Consider the following 16,534-nt stretch of genomic DNA (forward strand, 5'->3'; position numbering starts at 1 on the left):
ATGGATGCATGACATGACTGGTTATAAAAGGTGCTTCCCCGAATTGCTCAGTCATTCACAAGTTAAGCTCTTTGTTGAACAAGTGCGTGAGAAAATAGTGGAACAGCTTAAGGACAATGTAAAAGAATGGCAAGGAATTTAGGGATTCCATCATATACGGTCCATGATGTCATCAAAAGGTTCAGAGAATCTAGATAAATCACCAAATCTAAGCGGCAATGCCGAAAACCAACATTGAATACCAGTGACCTTTGATCCCTCAGGTGGCAATGCATCAAAAACCAACATCAGTGTATGAAGCATATCACCACATGGGCTCAGGAACATTTCAGAAAACCAATTCAAATAGATACAGTTTGGTCCTACATCCGTAAGTGCAATTTAAAATTCTACCATGCAAAACAAAAGCCATTCATCAACAACAGCCAGAAAGGCCGCTGGCTTCTCTAGGCCTGAACTCATCTAAAGATGGACTGGTGCAAAGTTGAAAAGTGCTCTGTGGTTCGACGAGTTCACATTTCATTTTTTTTTTAGAAATTGTGGACGTCGTGTCCTTTGGCGCGAAGAGGAAAATAACCATTTGGACTGCCATGTACACAAAGTTCAAAAGGCAGCCTCTGTGATGGCATGGGGCTTTGTTAGTGCCAATGCGATGGGTAACTTACACATCTGTCTGTAAAGGCACCATTAATGCTGAAATGTACATACATGTTTTGGAGAAACATATGCTGCCATTGAAGCAACATCTTTTTCATGGACACCCCTGCTTATTTCGTGTTGCAACAGCGTAACTTCATAGTAAAAGAGTGCATGTATTAGACTGGCCTGCATATAGTCCAGACCTGTCTCCCATTGAAAATGGGTGGTGCATTATGAACCGTAAAATACAATAACAGAGACGCTGGACTGTTGAATAGAGCCGAGAGACATAGACTCTTCAGGGTGTCCTGGGTCATCCCCTGGATCGCCTGGGACACCTCACCAGAGAGGTGTCCAGGAGGCATCCAAATCAGATGGATTGGGCCACCTCTGGCTCCTCTAAATGTGGAGGAGCAGCAACTCTACTCTGACCGACCTCAACCTATCTTTAAGGGAGAACCAGGGACACCTTGCGGTGAAAACTCATGTTGGCTGCTTGTTTTTTCGGTCATGACCTCGTAACCATAGGTAAGGGTAGGAACAAAGATTGACTGGTAAAATGAGAGCTCATCTTCCGATTTAGCTCCTTTTTTACCACAACGCAGCGATACAAAGTTTGCATCACTGCAGACGCTGTATCGACCTGCTTGTCAATCTCCCACTCCATTCTTCCCTCAGTTGTGAACAAGACCCCAAGAGACTTGAATTCCTCCACTTGGGGCAGGATCTCGGACTGATGTCTGATGCCAAAGATTGAATTGGGACACCGCTAATGTGTAGTTGGGGACAATGCTTTGAATCTGAGAACAAAGGAACAATTTATAATGGAGAATAAATAACCAGAATACCACACTGACCAGGCTAGAAAATGTGAAATATTTAATATATTTTAAGTTAATGTGGCATGGCAGGATTGCAGCTTTTTCTGAAATAAAGTCAGTAGTATGTTATTCTTTTATTCGTTGGGATTCGAATCCAAAATTTCTGATTAGGCATCAGTTTTGTTTTTCGGCAGACTCGAATATTAAGTCGAGGCACGGCCTACGTCATGAACAGCCCTACATGTAATTTACGTACACATATGCTGTAGCTATGCAAGTGTTACAAGCTAAGATGTAATGGCCCTGTTTTTCAATTCTTTGTCTTTGTGTTGCAGTGTTAGGCTGTTGCGAATAGTAATCATCAGCTTATTTAGGGGCCTCTGTGACAGTGTGCAGGTGTCAGAATATTCAACTGTCCTTGCCCAGTGTTTGCTGCCGACGTTTGTCTTCCGTCTGAACTTAATATCTCTAAGGCGATATTGTTTACCATACGGGCTTTTGTTCTGTTTCCCAATGTTATCTGCTTTTTGATGCTCTCCGGTGGTAAGTTCCTTTTTGTTTAGTGTGTCTCATCACCGGATGGTCCTTCCATTGAATTAAAATTAAGTTTATAGAACTTTGGTTCACGTCTAGTTAAAAATAAAACATAAGGGTGGTACACTTATTTTTATGCAACACGATATTAATTTTGAATTTCATCTTGTATTTTTAGCCTTTGGGAGGTAATGAGTCACAAAGTTACAATAAAGAGTTTCGTGTAACAAATATATACATGGTTAGGGTCATGCATCCATGCAAGGGCTGCAGAATATGCTGTTGTGACACAAAGTCTGCTTTTGCCGAGCGATGCAAAAAGAGGAATGGGATGTGGAGATGTACAGTATCAGTCGCAGCAGGGTCAAAAAATAAAGTGAGGAGATTGGTGAATAGAATGATGCTATGAATATACAAACAGGGAATTACTTAAGCAGCCGCGTTAAATTAGTCATATATAAAACAATCATGGGTAAAGTATATCCAGTTGGATGCGAGGTAAGTGATGACATGGTATGAGTGTTCCATGGAAGTGGCAGTTGAACCTGGTTGCTATGGTACCTTGATAGTGTCCGCCCTACACACGTACGAACGTGAACAAATGTTTATTGTCTTGAGGGAGTTGTGATTATTAGCAGTAAGTTGACTGTCTATCGACTCTGATTTTCAAAGCCTCACAAATACACACCCAGAAAATTAAAGAACTAAAGGAAACGCTTTCGTGCTGTCCTCACGACATGATACTATATGAAGCTAGACAGCCAGCGAACTTATAAAGAAATTCCGTACACAAGGCATTCTTTTCTTGGTTTTATGGAGGTCTCTTGTGGTAAAGGAATTAATAAATGTAACTTAAAGATCCAGAAAAATATGCATTACACTGTGGTGTGTGCCATTGTGCAAAGTACAGGTAGCTAGCTTATTTATGCTAAACAACAATAGCTGTATCAACAATCGCTCGATTACATCGCGCTTTCAAATAAAATATAATTGTGACCTCAACCTAATGTGAACATACAATACTTACAAAGATGAAAGTTTCCCAAAGTTCAAACGTTTCGAACACATTTGGCGTAGTTATGAGTTTTTCTCAGACTTAATGTTCACCATACTTATATTTTCACCGGAGATACGTCAAAGATCCTCTTCAGGCGTATATAGCACTCAGTCCGCATAGAAGCTGAATGATCCTCACAGGTCAAGAGGTGCCACTCTGACGCTTTTTATTTTAAAACATTTTAACACCTACCATCATGAAATCTACATATATTTAACTTTTTAACTAACATGTTTATCTTATGAAATATACAATCTTTTAACTAAAGACATTACATCTTTTATAGTGATTCCAATCCATTTGGATGGGTTTTAGGTGGACAGCCAGGGCCACACCTCCTATGCCCCTCGCCTCCTTTTTTACGGAACTGCGTGGGACCCCTGATAATCTCTCATGGCACACTTGTCTAGATCCAACGATCACTCTACCATGACAAAAATCTATTGTGTCTCCATGTGTGTGAGCTGGTTTTATTTTTCACGTGGCCTTGGGCAGTATCATTACAGTGGGTCTAGAAAGCAGCTAATATACTGTCAGAGGCTGGCTGACTGGATGCTTTAGGAACACACACATACACACACTCTTTCCTTTGTCTCTTAGCCACTCACCCTGTTACTAGCCTATTCAAGCTGCTTCGCTCAAACCTCCCTGAGAACTGTCAGCTTCGAAAGTGGAGCAGCTATGGGCAGGCATAAGTGCACACATTCATGCACACGCACACACGCACCCCCCCCCCCCCACACACAGGGTCTGGGAGCACTGAGGCATATTATCGTATGCATGACAGGACTCATACAAGTTTCACCATATAGAACTGAGCTCACAAAGAACATAGTCATTCAATCCTGCTCTGTGTCCTGCTCTGTGTCCTGCAGCGTTTCCTGTAGTGTATGTCACCATCTTGATTAAAAAAAAGGCTTACTTCAGAATTTATTGCCTATACCGTACTTTGGCTGAGCCGCAGTGACTGTAATAAACCTCGTGTGTAAGAATTGCATGTACAGGAAGATACAGGCATTAATTGCCAATTTATAATTATATAAAATTGCAACACCTAGTAATGTATTGATATCATCATAAAAAAATACAAGGTTTTTGTCTGATTTAACTGAAGTGGACTACACACATCTTTAAAACCACATTTTTAAAAACGTGATAGATCTCAAACTCAAGTGTGCGCTCACTGCTCTTAGGGTGTGTGGTGTAATCAAGATGACCTGTAAAGCCCACCACTTCTTTGACAACAGAGTCTCCACCCCAAACCAGACCACCTCACTGCTTACTAAGCAGATCGGGCAGGAAAAAACAAAAACAAACTCTTAACACACCTTCACCCAATCATCATACGCTGTGCCTAAACTATAAATGTGCGGAATCTTATGTTTGGTAAAAGCCAAAGCACAGCAACAAATAACCAAAGGAACCGAGGATATTATTTGATCCGCTCAACTATCCATTTTCCAAGCCACTCATCCTCACAAGAGGCACCAGTGTGCCGGAGCCTATCCCAGCTAAGATTGGGCAAAAGGGAGACTACACCCTGAACTGGTCACCAGTCAGTCGCAGGCCACATATTGACAACATTACTGAGCTGGAATGGATACCACACTACGACCCACCAAAGTCAGGCGTGTGTACCACTATGTCTGTCTACCACTACTCCATCAGTGACTTTCTCATAATTGTTCCTGAATGTTAATTCGTTAACACGCAACAAAACCAACAGTTTGTGGAGAGCCCTTTGATTAAGTAATTAAAAATATGATGGGATGAATTTGGTGGAAAAGAACTGGAGCCTTCATTCATCTAAAATACAATGCTCACTGTAGCCGAGGTAAAAGCCAGATGTCATACGTAAGCTCACATCTTAGCCCATATCTTCTAATACTGTCATAATCAAGAAAGAAAGTTAGATAACAGTCTCGCAGTACAGTTTACATCAATGCAAATTGTAACTACATACTTAATCAAAACTGACTATAATTAATCTTTTAAATAGACCAATCTTAGATTAACTTTTTATTGCCTCTCATTTTATTGTGCAAGTGGTCATAATGTTCATCAGTGTATATCTGTAAGGTACAACATCCAAACTGAACATTTTTGAGCGCAGATCAAAGAATATCATGTTTTATCACATTCAAGTACACCCAGATCTACAAAAAGAACGACATACAACAGCGTCACAACACAACTTTAGACTCTTACTTCAGTGAGTCAATGAGCACGAATTTTCTTGAGCTCAATGCACAAAAGACAAGTCATTATTTTCAGCCATAAATCTTTTAAGGTTTAGGGCAAAAATCAATAAAGAAATCTTGGTCTGATTATTTGCGCCATCCAGGGGCTTTACTTTTGTGACGAGTGCAAATCCAGCACTGCATTTGGTGTAATTGTGAGGAGAGTACGAAATTCGGTTTTGTTAAATACGTGGACTGGCGTACCCCCAGCACATTTAAAAGCCTGATGTCCGAGCTGGTCTAGGTGTGTTCACAGACATTCCCATTTCAAGCGGTACAAATAATCTTGCATGAGGCATCTCCATATGTGGAAGAGGATGCAGCAATTCGTGAATGACTGGAGTATTGTCATTGCTCTTGGTTGATGTGGCAACACACAATGTGACTACTGTAAATACAGTATGAGCTGGTGACAGGCATATTAATTATAATATGTCTGCTGCCTTCATGCAATCTATTCCCACCCACATTGTTGGTCTGCTCTCCTCATAACTCAGGGGTAGGCAAACTTTTTGGCTCAGGGACCAGAGATCAGTGGTTAGAGCATTGGTTTGGTAAACCAGGGGTCGTGAGTTCCTTTCTCACTCGGTCCTCCACTCCCCAAGAGGGGTTGAGTCAGGAAGGGCATCCGCCCAAACAAATATGAGCGTTCAGCTGAGATGACACGCTGATAAGACCCCTAACGGGACAAGCCGAAAAAAAAGTTGATCACACTAAACGTCTGTCCCCACACATACCGTATGTAGAGCCAAACTCCATCAGCATCGTCTGTGCTATCTTCTGAATTTTTGTAAGATTTTCTCTGCTTAATGAAGCATAAAACTTGTTAAAATCTTGTTTGAGAGTATATATGTATATCACCTACATTAAATACTTGAATACTTATTAAATGCTATATTAAATAAATAGCTATCTATATTCAACACTCAGAACTCACTGTAGACTTTTCTCTTCTTTGGGCCACTCATGGTTGAAGAAGGGTTCAGAGCAGTACCAGAGTAAAAACAGAACAGTCAATGTATCATTGTGATTACTCCGGTACCAGGTGGAACTACAGGTCATTACAGGAAAACCAGGTGGAACCACTGGGCATTCATTACAGGACAAGATCAAATGAATGTTGTCATGATTTTGATGTGATTTGGGTAATTCTGTACCAATCTTTGGCAGGCACTGACTGAAATGCTCAATGAACTGGATGTGGCCCACGGGCCGTATTTTACCCTCCACCACCCCATCCCCAATACGCCTGAATGTCGCCGAAACAAATTATTTTAAAAATATGACGATGATGATAAAAATCTGTATTTGTAAAGTATGTGATGATAATAGATGATACAATATTGTCTTCAGTGAACTGCTTTTTTTCACTGATTCTGATGATTTGTTGTCTACTGTTCATATATTTCAAAATATCACTTTTGCACCGATCTCAGCATGTATTACCGTGCCACAATCAGACTCACTAAAATCGCGTTTGACTAGCTGCACCAAAAGTTAGATGCGGTTTTAGCAGGCACAAGTTTTGATCGATTTTCAGTCACTAAATTGTCAAATGAACCAGGCAGATGCCAAAAAACACACCTTTATTGCGTCACTGCGCCCCTCTTGGTAAAGACCGCTCTGCCACAGAGACAAACATACCAGCGAGACTGTGCACTTGCATGAAAATCAGGATATGCCACCATGTACGTGCGAGTGCAGACTGCGCAGTCTACCAAAATAGAGCCCCTGAACTTTAAAGACCAGATAAAAGCTGTTACGAAGACTGCTTGGTACCACCTAAACAACAAAACAAAACATCAAAGATCTGTTCAGACAAGACACTGGAAATGTGGTTGATTTTCAGTAGATTGGACTGTTGTTACTAGGACTGAGTAATTAGACCAATTCAGACCTCTCAAAATACACTTTCTTCCCATCATTCAAAGAATAGATTTCAAAATCTTATTCTTGGTTTATATAGCTCGGAATGCTTTAGGACATAAATAAATTCAGCACACTGAAGTTCCTTGTTAGACTTCCAGAGCCTTGAGGTCATCTGGTGCAGCCTTTTTGAGCGTTTCCAGAACTAGAACCAAATAAATTAAAGCAGCATTCTGTTTCCGTGCTCCTCGACTGCAGAACAAACTTCCTGAACACCTGAGATCTGCTCAAACTGCCAGTACATTTAAATTTGGCCTGATAGCTTTATCGTTCACTACTGCTTTTCATAAATCAACAAGAATTCACCATGTTGCGTTTACTTGTGATTTTAAATGTTTGTCATTTTAATGTTTCTATTCTCAGCTATCTTGCTCTTTTGTCTGGGTTTATTTTAAATTCACTCTTGTTTTTTTCACAAGTTCACTGTATCTGGGAAGCACTTTTGATTTGCGTTGTGTATTAATGGGTCTCACAAAACTACCTTGCCTTCAGATACTGCTGCAATTCAAAGACATATTTTGAGCTAAGCTTCCATGGCAACACAAAAAGGGTTCTTGAATTGATGGGCTGAACGTGAGGACGAGAGCAGGGCTGGAGTGGAACAAACAAAATAAGAGCCCTCACAGTCTGTGCTTCCACCAGCCTCTCATAATATTATGTTTGTCCCCCCCCCAAAAAAACAACAACAACAACAACATTTTACTATTATCCTAAGTCCAACTCATAATTGTTATGGTGAGCTCTATATACCTTTTTTTTGTACTACATGCCCTCTGTATTATTTCCTCAGCTGCTCACTCAATAGTTTGCCTTGGCTAGACAGGAGGGGGCGTGGGTGGGGTGTGTGGGGGAGACAGAGAGAGCAAGAGAGAGAGAGAGAGAGAGAGAGAGAGAGATTAATACACATTATGAAGTGGTAAAATGAAAACTTGATTGAAACAGCGGCAACAAACGAAATGATTCAAACACTACAGCATGTGACTATCTCATTAATGCTTGCTGTTCCATCTTATTTCATTGGAATTTGAATCTCTTTTTAGGTTCCATTTTTTCAAGATAAATAATCAGAACCAGCTTCTTTGACCAAGTATGGGACACCACACAGGGAATTTGTCCCACAAAGTTTGAAGCAAATCAACTGGGGTCTTCTTGTTTGAATTGTTTTTTTTTTCAATTATTCCAAAATGACTTTATATATATATATATATATATATATATATATATATATATATACACACACTCACACACACACACACACACACACACACACACACACACACACACACACACGGGCAACTGCATGATACGACGGATTGCCAATTCAGAACTGGACAACAGTCACAAAGCAAGAAGCAGAGGCACATTGGAAGGGGAAAAAATCAGCTCAAACAAGCTTTATATTAAAGGTCCAGACCTAAGGGGGCCCATGTTTGTGTCATTGTCCCTTTACACACATGCACACAAAAAATCCTTTCTCCACCATCTGATCAATAAAGTCAGCACTTTGCAACTCTCACATGAAAGGGATTTGAGGATAATTTACAACCAATCAAAACAACATCATCCTGCATCCTAAAGCTTCTGTACACTAAATATTCTGTACACTCATGTCACCATGAAGGCTGAAACCATTTATCCACCCACTTTCTGTACTGCATGACCCCATTAGGGTCACAGGTGAGCAGGAGCCTATTCCAACTGATTTTGGGCCAGAGACAGGGAACATCCTTGACTGGTCACGAGCCTATCTCAAAGACAACACCTCAAACAAAAAGGAGCAATCTGTTTTGTTCCCGTTCAATTTGTCTTTTTTTGGAGGGGGGGGTAGTAGTACAGAGTCGTGATTCAATTATGAAACTTTCCCCACTAGCAGTGGATGACTGGTGATCACGTCTGGCTCACAGTTCTGAAGACCAGGTTCAATTCCGGCCTTGCCTGTGTGGAGTTTGCGTGTTCTCCCTGTGCCTTGGTGGGTTTTCTCTGGATATCCCAGTTTCCTACCAAATCTCCAAAACATTCATGTTAGGTTCACTGAAGTATTCAAATTGCCCATAAGTGTGACAGTGAGTTTGAATGGTTGTTTTATACGTGCCCTTTGATTGGTTGACGACAGGTTCAGGGTGGATCTATCTTCTCGTGTGTCTTCATACACTCAAATTGAAAATACAGTACATATCTGCATCCAGACTTTGAGAGGCTGTTTAGACTGATATATAAAAAAGAAGCTGTGTGGTGCTGGTATAAAATGGACATACTGTATATAGGGCAAATGAGCTCATGAATGTAAAAAGGCAGCACAGAAGGAAGAAGAATTGGACAGAAAGATGGATGTTCAGTATTCTATCCAAGACTTCTTTCTGTCTAGACCACCCTGCCTGCACACCCCTCACGGGGGACACCCCATTTGAGCCTAAATTATTTATTAAATTAAATTATTTATTTAATTAAATTAATAATTAAAGATGAAGGAAACTGAGTCATGTATAGAAAGGGGATCATATATGGAATTTTACACCAAAATGCAACAAAAAAAAAACTAACCAAAGTGGGTAACTCATTCTACAAATCTATCATTGATATTAATTTACCCTCCTCTTTCATATTTCCAACATCTGCATCTAACATTTAATTTTCTCTTCAGATTGCATCCTTCCCCTGTGTCGTTTTTTCCCAGGTGTCCCTGTTACCGTGGCAACAGCAGGCTGAAGCACCAATAGTGCTTCATTTTTTCTTCAACACAAATGAGGACACACGTGTTCACTGAAAAGCACTGAGATTGCACTGCATCGTGATGATTGCAGCCATGTAACCACAACATTTGTGCTCAGACAGACACGCACACACACACACACACGCACGTACACGCACACAATATACCATGTGATCAAAACTGACAGATCAACGATTTTGGAAACAGTGACATGTTTGAAATCAATTCTCAGATTCATAAATGTTCTGGAATGTCATTTTAATTCAGCTGTGAACAACTAGCAGTTAACATTTAATGGTAGTGAGTGACTTGGGGGAGCATAAAGTCGGCATATTACTGCAGCATTCACATTACATGTTAATATCCAATACTGTCACTTTTGTTCCCAAATTTCGTACATGGAGGGATAACATAACATTGCAAGATTTGCATAATCTGTAAGCGACACTGCGCAAAGCAGTGCAATAATGTAACGAGCTAAAACGTGTGTGTGTCTCAAGATAGAGGTAATGGTTGATACATTATATCTTGGCAAAAGTGGGCTGTTAAAAAAGTACACATGTAAAATATGTCAGTTATGCAAACTTTTGTGTTGTCACAGGTACAATATCATAATGCTGCTTAAAATTAATGACAGATCCACCAATAACTGCAAGGGAGCGAACAGAAAAAAGTAAAAGAGAAAGATGTCGTCACACTGATGGTTATCGACTAACCTTCAATTAGCAGCAGTAGTCAGGAGGGCATTGATTAACTTTTAAATGCCACAACAACAACACAAACACACACACATGCGCACACACACACACACACACATGCACGCACACACACACATGCACGCACACAGACGTGAAGACAAGTCCAGTCAAGGATCCGCTTTAAGATTTTCTCAGTTTAGGAGGGACTAAAACGTTTAAAAACATTGTATGTGAGTTGGAATGTAATGCAGTCTCATAGGGGCGTTTGATATACTGTGCATTGCCACCAATATGATCATTAATGTTGTTTTACATTTTTACTTTTACATTGTTTATTATACATGCTTTATCAAAAAGAAAACAACTGAATTGGTGCATGGACGGCATACGAGGAAGAGAGATGGAGAAAGCGGATGAATGCTGTCATTCACCGAATCAGCAAGCATGATTCAGTCTTATGTCTCAGTGGCTTGCAAAACAAAATCTTGCTCTCAAACTAGTGGGCCAATTCCGAGCAACCTTCTCAGGAGTTTAGTAACTTACAAGAGGGTTCATGGTCGCCATGGCCCTCAAAGGAATGCATGCATAGTTTTTTGTTGGCCAACAGCAAAATGACAGAGGCCACGCAATGTGTTTGATGGCTTCTAAAATGTGGGCAATTTAACAGTTAAACAAAGAGAATAAAGAACAGGATGGGCTCACTGACTCACCCCAACTGCTGGTGAAGCGAACGGAAGAGCTAGCTAGATAAGCCCTGTGGCCACACTGTAAGTAAATATCTCACTTTGCTGTCACTGATCACCCACTGCTTGACTTACATTATATTACCAATACCAACTGCTAATGTTGTCATAAGAAACAGAACAGAAAGAACAGAAAATGATTTCTTGGCCAAAAACGTCAGATAATGTCATCGTCGTCGGTAACAAAAGTAATTCCCCCATCCTGAATATGAGGAATATGTAAAACTTGATGTTGATTCCACAAGCATTATGGTTAAGACTATGGTTAAAGAAAAGTTCTGCACGACACATTCACAGAACACACCCGTCAAGTAATTTAGCGAACACATAACAAAGCGAGTAAATGCTGCCAAGACCTTAAGAATGCCATCAACGACATTCCATTCTACAGTATTTTAGCCAAATGTGTATGCCAGTGTGTGCTATAGTGACAAACAAAATAGTATTCACTTTGTGATATTTTTGTAGGGATACCTGTAGATGTTATCTTAATTGTATATAGATAGATAGATAGATAGATAGATAGATAGATAGATAGATAGATAGATAGATAGATAGATAGATAGATAGATAGATAGATAGATAGATAGATAGATAGATAGATAGATAGATAGATAGATAGATAGATAGATAGATAGATAGATAGATAGATAGATAGATAGATAGATAGATAGATAGATAGATAGATAGATAGATAGATAGATGTAAAAACCACAACCCTCTTTCAAAGTCACATATTAGACCTAGTAATATCTAAGAATGTTCCCAATTTATCTGTTGACATTAGACTTAGCCATTTGTGTTCTTTGCATTTGTGTTCTTTTAAATTAAAATTATTATGATATAATTGTTTAATTTAAATTACTGATTTTCTCAAATATTCAGCAACCCTGTGTGTCTAAGTTAAACATACTAAAATAAGAGGCCCAGCGCTAAATTTATGCAGACCACAGCTGTAGCACAAACAAGGAAAGGTAAAATGTCATGGATGCTGTAGCTCCTATTAAAAGTAAGACACCTTTGAGTTAGCCTGGAATAAAATGGTTAAAATCTATTCCTGCTCAGTGATGGTGTAGATATCTGCCCAGCGACTGACTGGTGACCAGTTCAGTGGTGTAGTCCGCCTTTTGCCGGAAGCGAGCTGGGATGATATATACGGCCATGCTACTCTAAGAATGCCCGATCTCATCAGATCTTGGAAGCCTAGCGGGTTTGGCCCTGGTTAGTACTTGGATGGGAGACCGCCTGGGAATACCAGGTGCTGTAAGCTTCTCTCCCCGGCTAAAATGCAGAGGGGTTGCGTCAGTAAAAGCATCTGGCGTAAAAACTGTGCCTATATATATATATATATATATACATACACACACACACACACACACACACACACACCACACACACACACACACACACACACACACAGACACACACACACGCGGCAGGGTGGCGGAGCTGGAAAGTGTTGGCCTCACAGTGCTGAGGTGTTCAATCCCAGCACCTCCCTGTGTGGAGTTTGCATGTTCTCCCCGTGTCTGCGTCGGTTTTCTCCGGGGACTCCGGTTTCCTCCCACATCCCAAAAACAAGCAAACATTAATTGGACACTCTAGATTGCCCCTCGGTATGATTGTGAGTGCGATTGGCTAGCAACCAGTTCAGGGTGTACCCCGCTTCCTGCCTATTGACAGATGTGATATGGTCCGGCACTCCTGTGACCCTCGTGAGGAAAAGCGGCTCAACAAATGGATGGAATAATGTTGCTGGGAAATGTCTAATGACTGTTGCGTTATTTCTACAAGAGGCTCGCGAGCTCATAATGTGTTTCTTGGTAGCTGCCTAGAACCCACCAGCACCACGTTGGTGACCTACACCAAACAATTATCACACGTTTGATGCATTATTGTAGACATTTTTTGCAAGGAATTTAACTTTTAGGCTTTTGGGTGTTGTACATGTTATAATACCACCTCCTACACCGGAAACCCTTTGTGGTACTGTCGGAGGGATAAAGAGGTATTTCTTGGCCTAAGTTCAGTTTCCTTATTTGCAACGTACAGACATACAGTACCTACTACAGTCAAATGTCTTCAATAAGTGTATTAATCCCTGTCATTTCAACGCACACTGTAATTGAGTCTGTGATTACGTTGTACTGGTCTCCTTTCTTGGCATACAGGAAATAACGTGAGGATGATTTTACTAATGTTTTCGGTTTCCCAGCGGGAGTTTTCTGGCAGCCATTCATTATCCTTATCTTACAATACAAACCAGAATCACAATCATAGCTCCTTATGGGAACTCGCTCCTTGAAGCAATGTTGGTAGCTTGGGCGTGTCTTGCTAACTAATCATTTGCAACCTTCTTGTAAACGCCACACACGAAGGCCTTAGCCTGTATTTGAACCCCCAACCTCAGAACTGTGGGGCGGATGTGCCACCATACCACCAACCAATCATGAGTGAATCCAGATGTTTATCTTCACAAAGAGCTCCTATATATAACGGGCACCCATCCACAGTGATGAGCTCACAACATAAAAATACACAGTCACAATTCAAGTTATAACTGTCCCCTTTTACCCTCGCCATTCCTCATAAGAAAGCACATCAAGTGACGTTAAGACATATCCAAGCAAAACACACAGTCACAGACACGGACACACCCAACAAGTAACACACACTCTAACACCGACACACACACATACACACATCAACCACTGTAGTCTGCCAAATTGCCTGGTGTCTAAAATAGAGGGAGTCATCAAATATAGAATAAAATGCCCTTCATAATTAGATCTACAGACCACAGCAGGAACACAAAACACAAACACATAGCAAACACATGCGTTGCCTACTTGCTCTTTAAATACCATGTGATTGTGTGCAGAGGGAAATTTGAACGTCACTCGGAAGGAAAAATAGAACACTAGAAAAAATGGAAATGGGAACAGAAACAGAAAAGACCAAGACTGAGCTAAACAAAAGCTGTTCACGTTTCTGACCAGGTGCTATTCAATGCAGCCATTTGAAAGCTTTTGTAACCTCCCAACACACACATGTACAGGGGCCTCAGTTTTTATTTTATCTTTTTAGTCTGATGTACTGTAATTGTTTTTATTGTGTACTGTGCATTGGTATTGAGTTTGGGGGTGAAAAACTGTGTGCGTGCAATGGTATTGCAACTGGGCTAATGCTTAGTGAGTGCCACAACAAATCCACTCTCCATCTTGATATTTACAGTTGTGTTAATGTTGTAGTTGTGATGGGTAGGTCAGTAGCAATGACAACTTTGTGGGGCATGTGGCTCAAGCTGAGCAGCTGCTCAAGCTACTTTTACAGGAGGGCAATGAACAGACCTCAGCCTTAGTGAAGTGTATACTGTGCACTCTACGGAGAAAATAACCAAAAATACAGGAAGCGTACACAATCATTACAAAAGTGTTCAGTGAGGCTAAAGCCAAGACTCTCATGTTCTTTCACACTAAAACATCTGGTGGACCTTGTTCTGTTAGTGCACTGGTGGACAAGAAAGGAAAACGGCTTCCCCCAAATTTTATTTTGTAGAAAAGTCAACAAATGATTGCTTAGGTGAAGAATTAATATTAATTTAGAATGAATACAAATAGCCCAATCCCTGATTGATCATTTAATTAAAGGTCCCCTTCCATTAGAATCATTTTTTTTCCCTTTTATGCATAACATAGGTCAAAATAAGTCTGTGACATGGTTTAAATTTGGCTTCTATGCTTTTTGTCAATTAAATGCAAAAGGAAATAAACAGAGTAAGGCTTGCAAAATGAGTGGATTTGAAATCCCCCACATTGTGAAATCCATCCATCTATTTTCTGAGCCGCTTATCCTCACGAGGGTCACGGGAGACCTGGAGCCGATCCCAGCTTTCACCGGGCAGGAGACAGGGTACACCCTGAACTGGTTGCAAGTCAATGTCAGAGCACAGACAACAGTTGCACTCACAGTCACACCTAGGGGCAATTTAGAGTCTCCAATTAATGTATGTTTTTGGGATGTGGGAGGAAACCGGAGTGCCCAGAGAAAATCCATGCAGGCAAAGGGAGAACATCCATGAATTGTAGTTCACAATTATTTGTACACATTAAACACACGTTCGCTTCATTTTTACCGCATTGATATGCTTCTACCAGCTCGTTCCTTTTCAGCGGATCGTCAGCACGCTCGCGTCCGGCGAGAGAGTGCTTCGAGCAGCCAAAGGGGATGGGTGTTGCCTTGGCTACAAATTAAGCAAATGTGCATTTAGTGTGTATAAATAACTGTCGTGAACAAACACTTGCAAGGGAAGCCAGTCTGAACTAGGTATTGAAGGAAGCGACGTTGCTATTCAACAGGTGCCTCGATATAGACCAATCAGAGCAAAGCTGTCTTACACATTCAAATTGAGGAAGGTGAATGCTGCATTTATAGCAAAGCTCATTTTGAGAAAATTAGAAATCCGGCTACCTGAAATGCCAGGCGGAAAAGACCAACAAGAATGGCTTGAGAAAGAACATTCTGGGCATTTCCTCACATGCACTGGTTAAAGGACTTCTTGACCTACAGACCAAAGACTATGAGAATTGGCTCCCACTTTTCCTCACCCATACACTGGGCACCAGCTCACCAGAGGGTTGTGTGTCAAGTCCCCTCCTGTACTGTCTCCACACCTTCAACTGCTGCCCAGTCCACAAAAATAACATAGTCTAATTCGCTGACAACACTACAGTATCCATCCATTTTCTTTGCCGCATATCCTTACAAGGGTCGCGGGAGTTCTGGAGCCTATCCCAGGGCGGGGTACACCCTGAACGAGTTGCCAGCCAATTGCAGGGCAACAGTCGCACTCACAATCACACCAAGGGGCAATTTAGAGTGTCCAGTTCATGTTGCGTGTTTTTGGAATGTCGAAGGAAACCAGAGTGCCCAGAGGAAACCCATGCAGGCACGGGGAGAACATGCAAACTCCACACAGGTGGGGCACACCTGCGCCACCGTGCCACCAACACCACAGTATTCTGTCTGATTTCAAAGTTAAATGAGGCACCCTATAGAGAAGAGGTCCAGAAGTTCAGATTCTGGTGCACAGACAACAATCTTGCACTGAACACTATAAAAACAAAGTAGGTCAATGTGGACTTCAGGCTCTTTATCCATGGCGAG

General features: G+C 41.0%; 1 protein-coding gene and 1 pseudogene across 1 annotated transcript in view; one reads left to right on the forward strand and one right to left on the reverse strand.

The window, feature by feature from the left end:
- The window catches only part of gnao1a (guanine nucleotide binding protein (G protein), alpha activating activity polypeptide O, a), a 128,507-nt gene that overhangs the window by 52,924 nt on the left and 59,049 nt on the right, over positions 1-16,534 (reverse strand). The gene's annotated exons all lie outside the window — the stretch shown is intronic.
- LOC133502823 (5S ribosomal RNA) lies at positions 12,520-12,638 on the forward strand (annotated as a pseudogene).

Source organism: Syngnathoides biaculeatus, chromosome 6 (assembly GCF_019802595.1).
Source record: "Syngnathoides biaculeatus isolate LvHL_M chromosome 6, ASM1980259v1, whole genome shotgun sequence".
In the NCBI taxonomy this organism is placed as follows: Eukaryota; Metazoa; Chordata; class Actinopteri; order Syngnathiformes; family Syngnathidae; genus Syngnathoides; species Syngnathoides biaculeatus.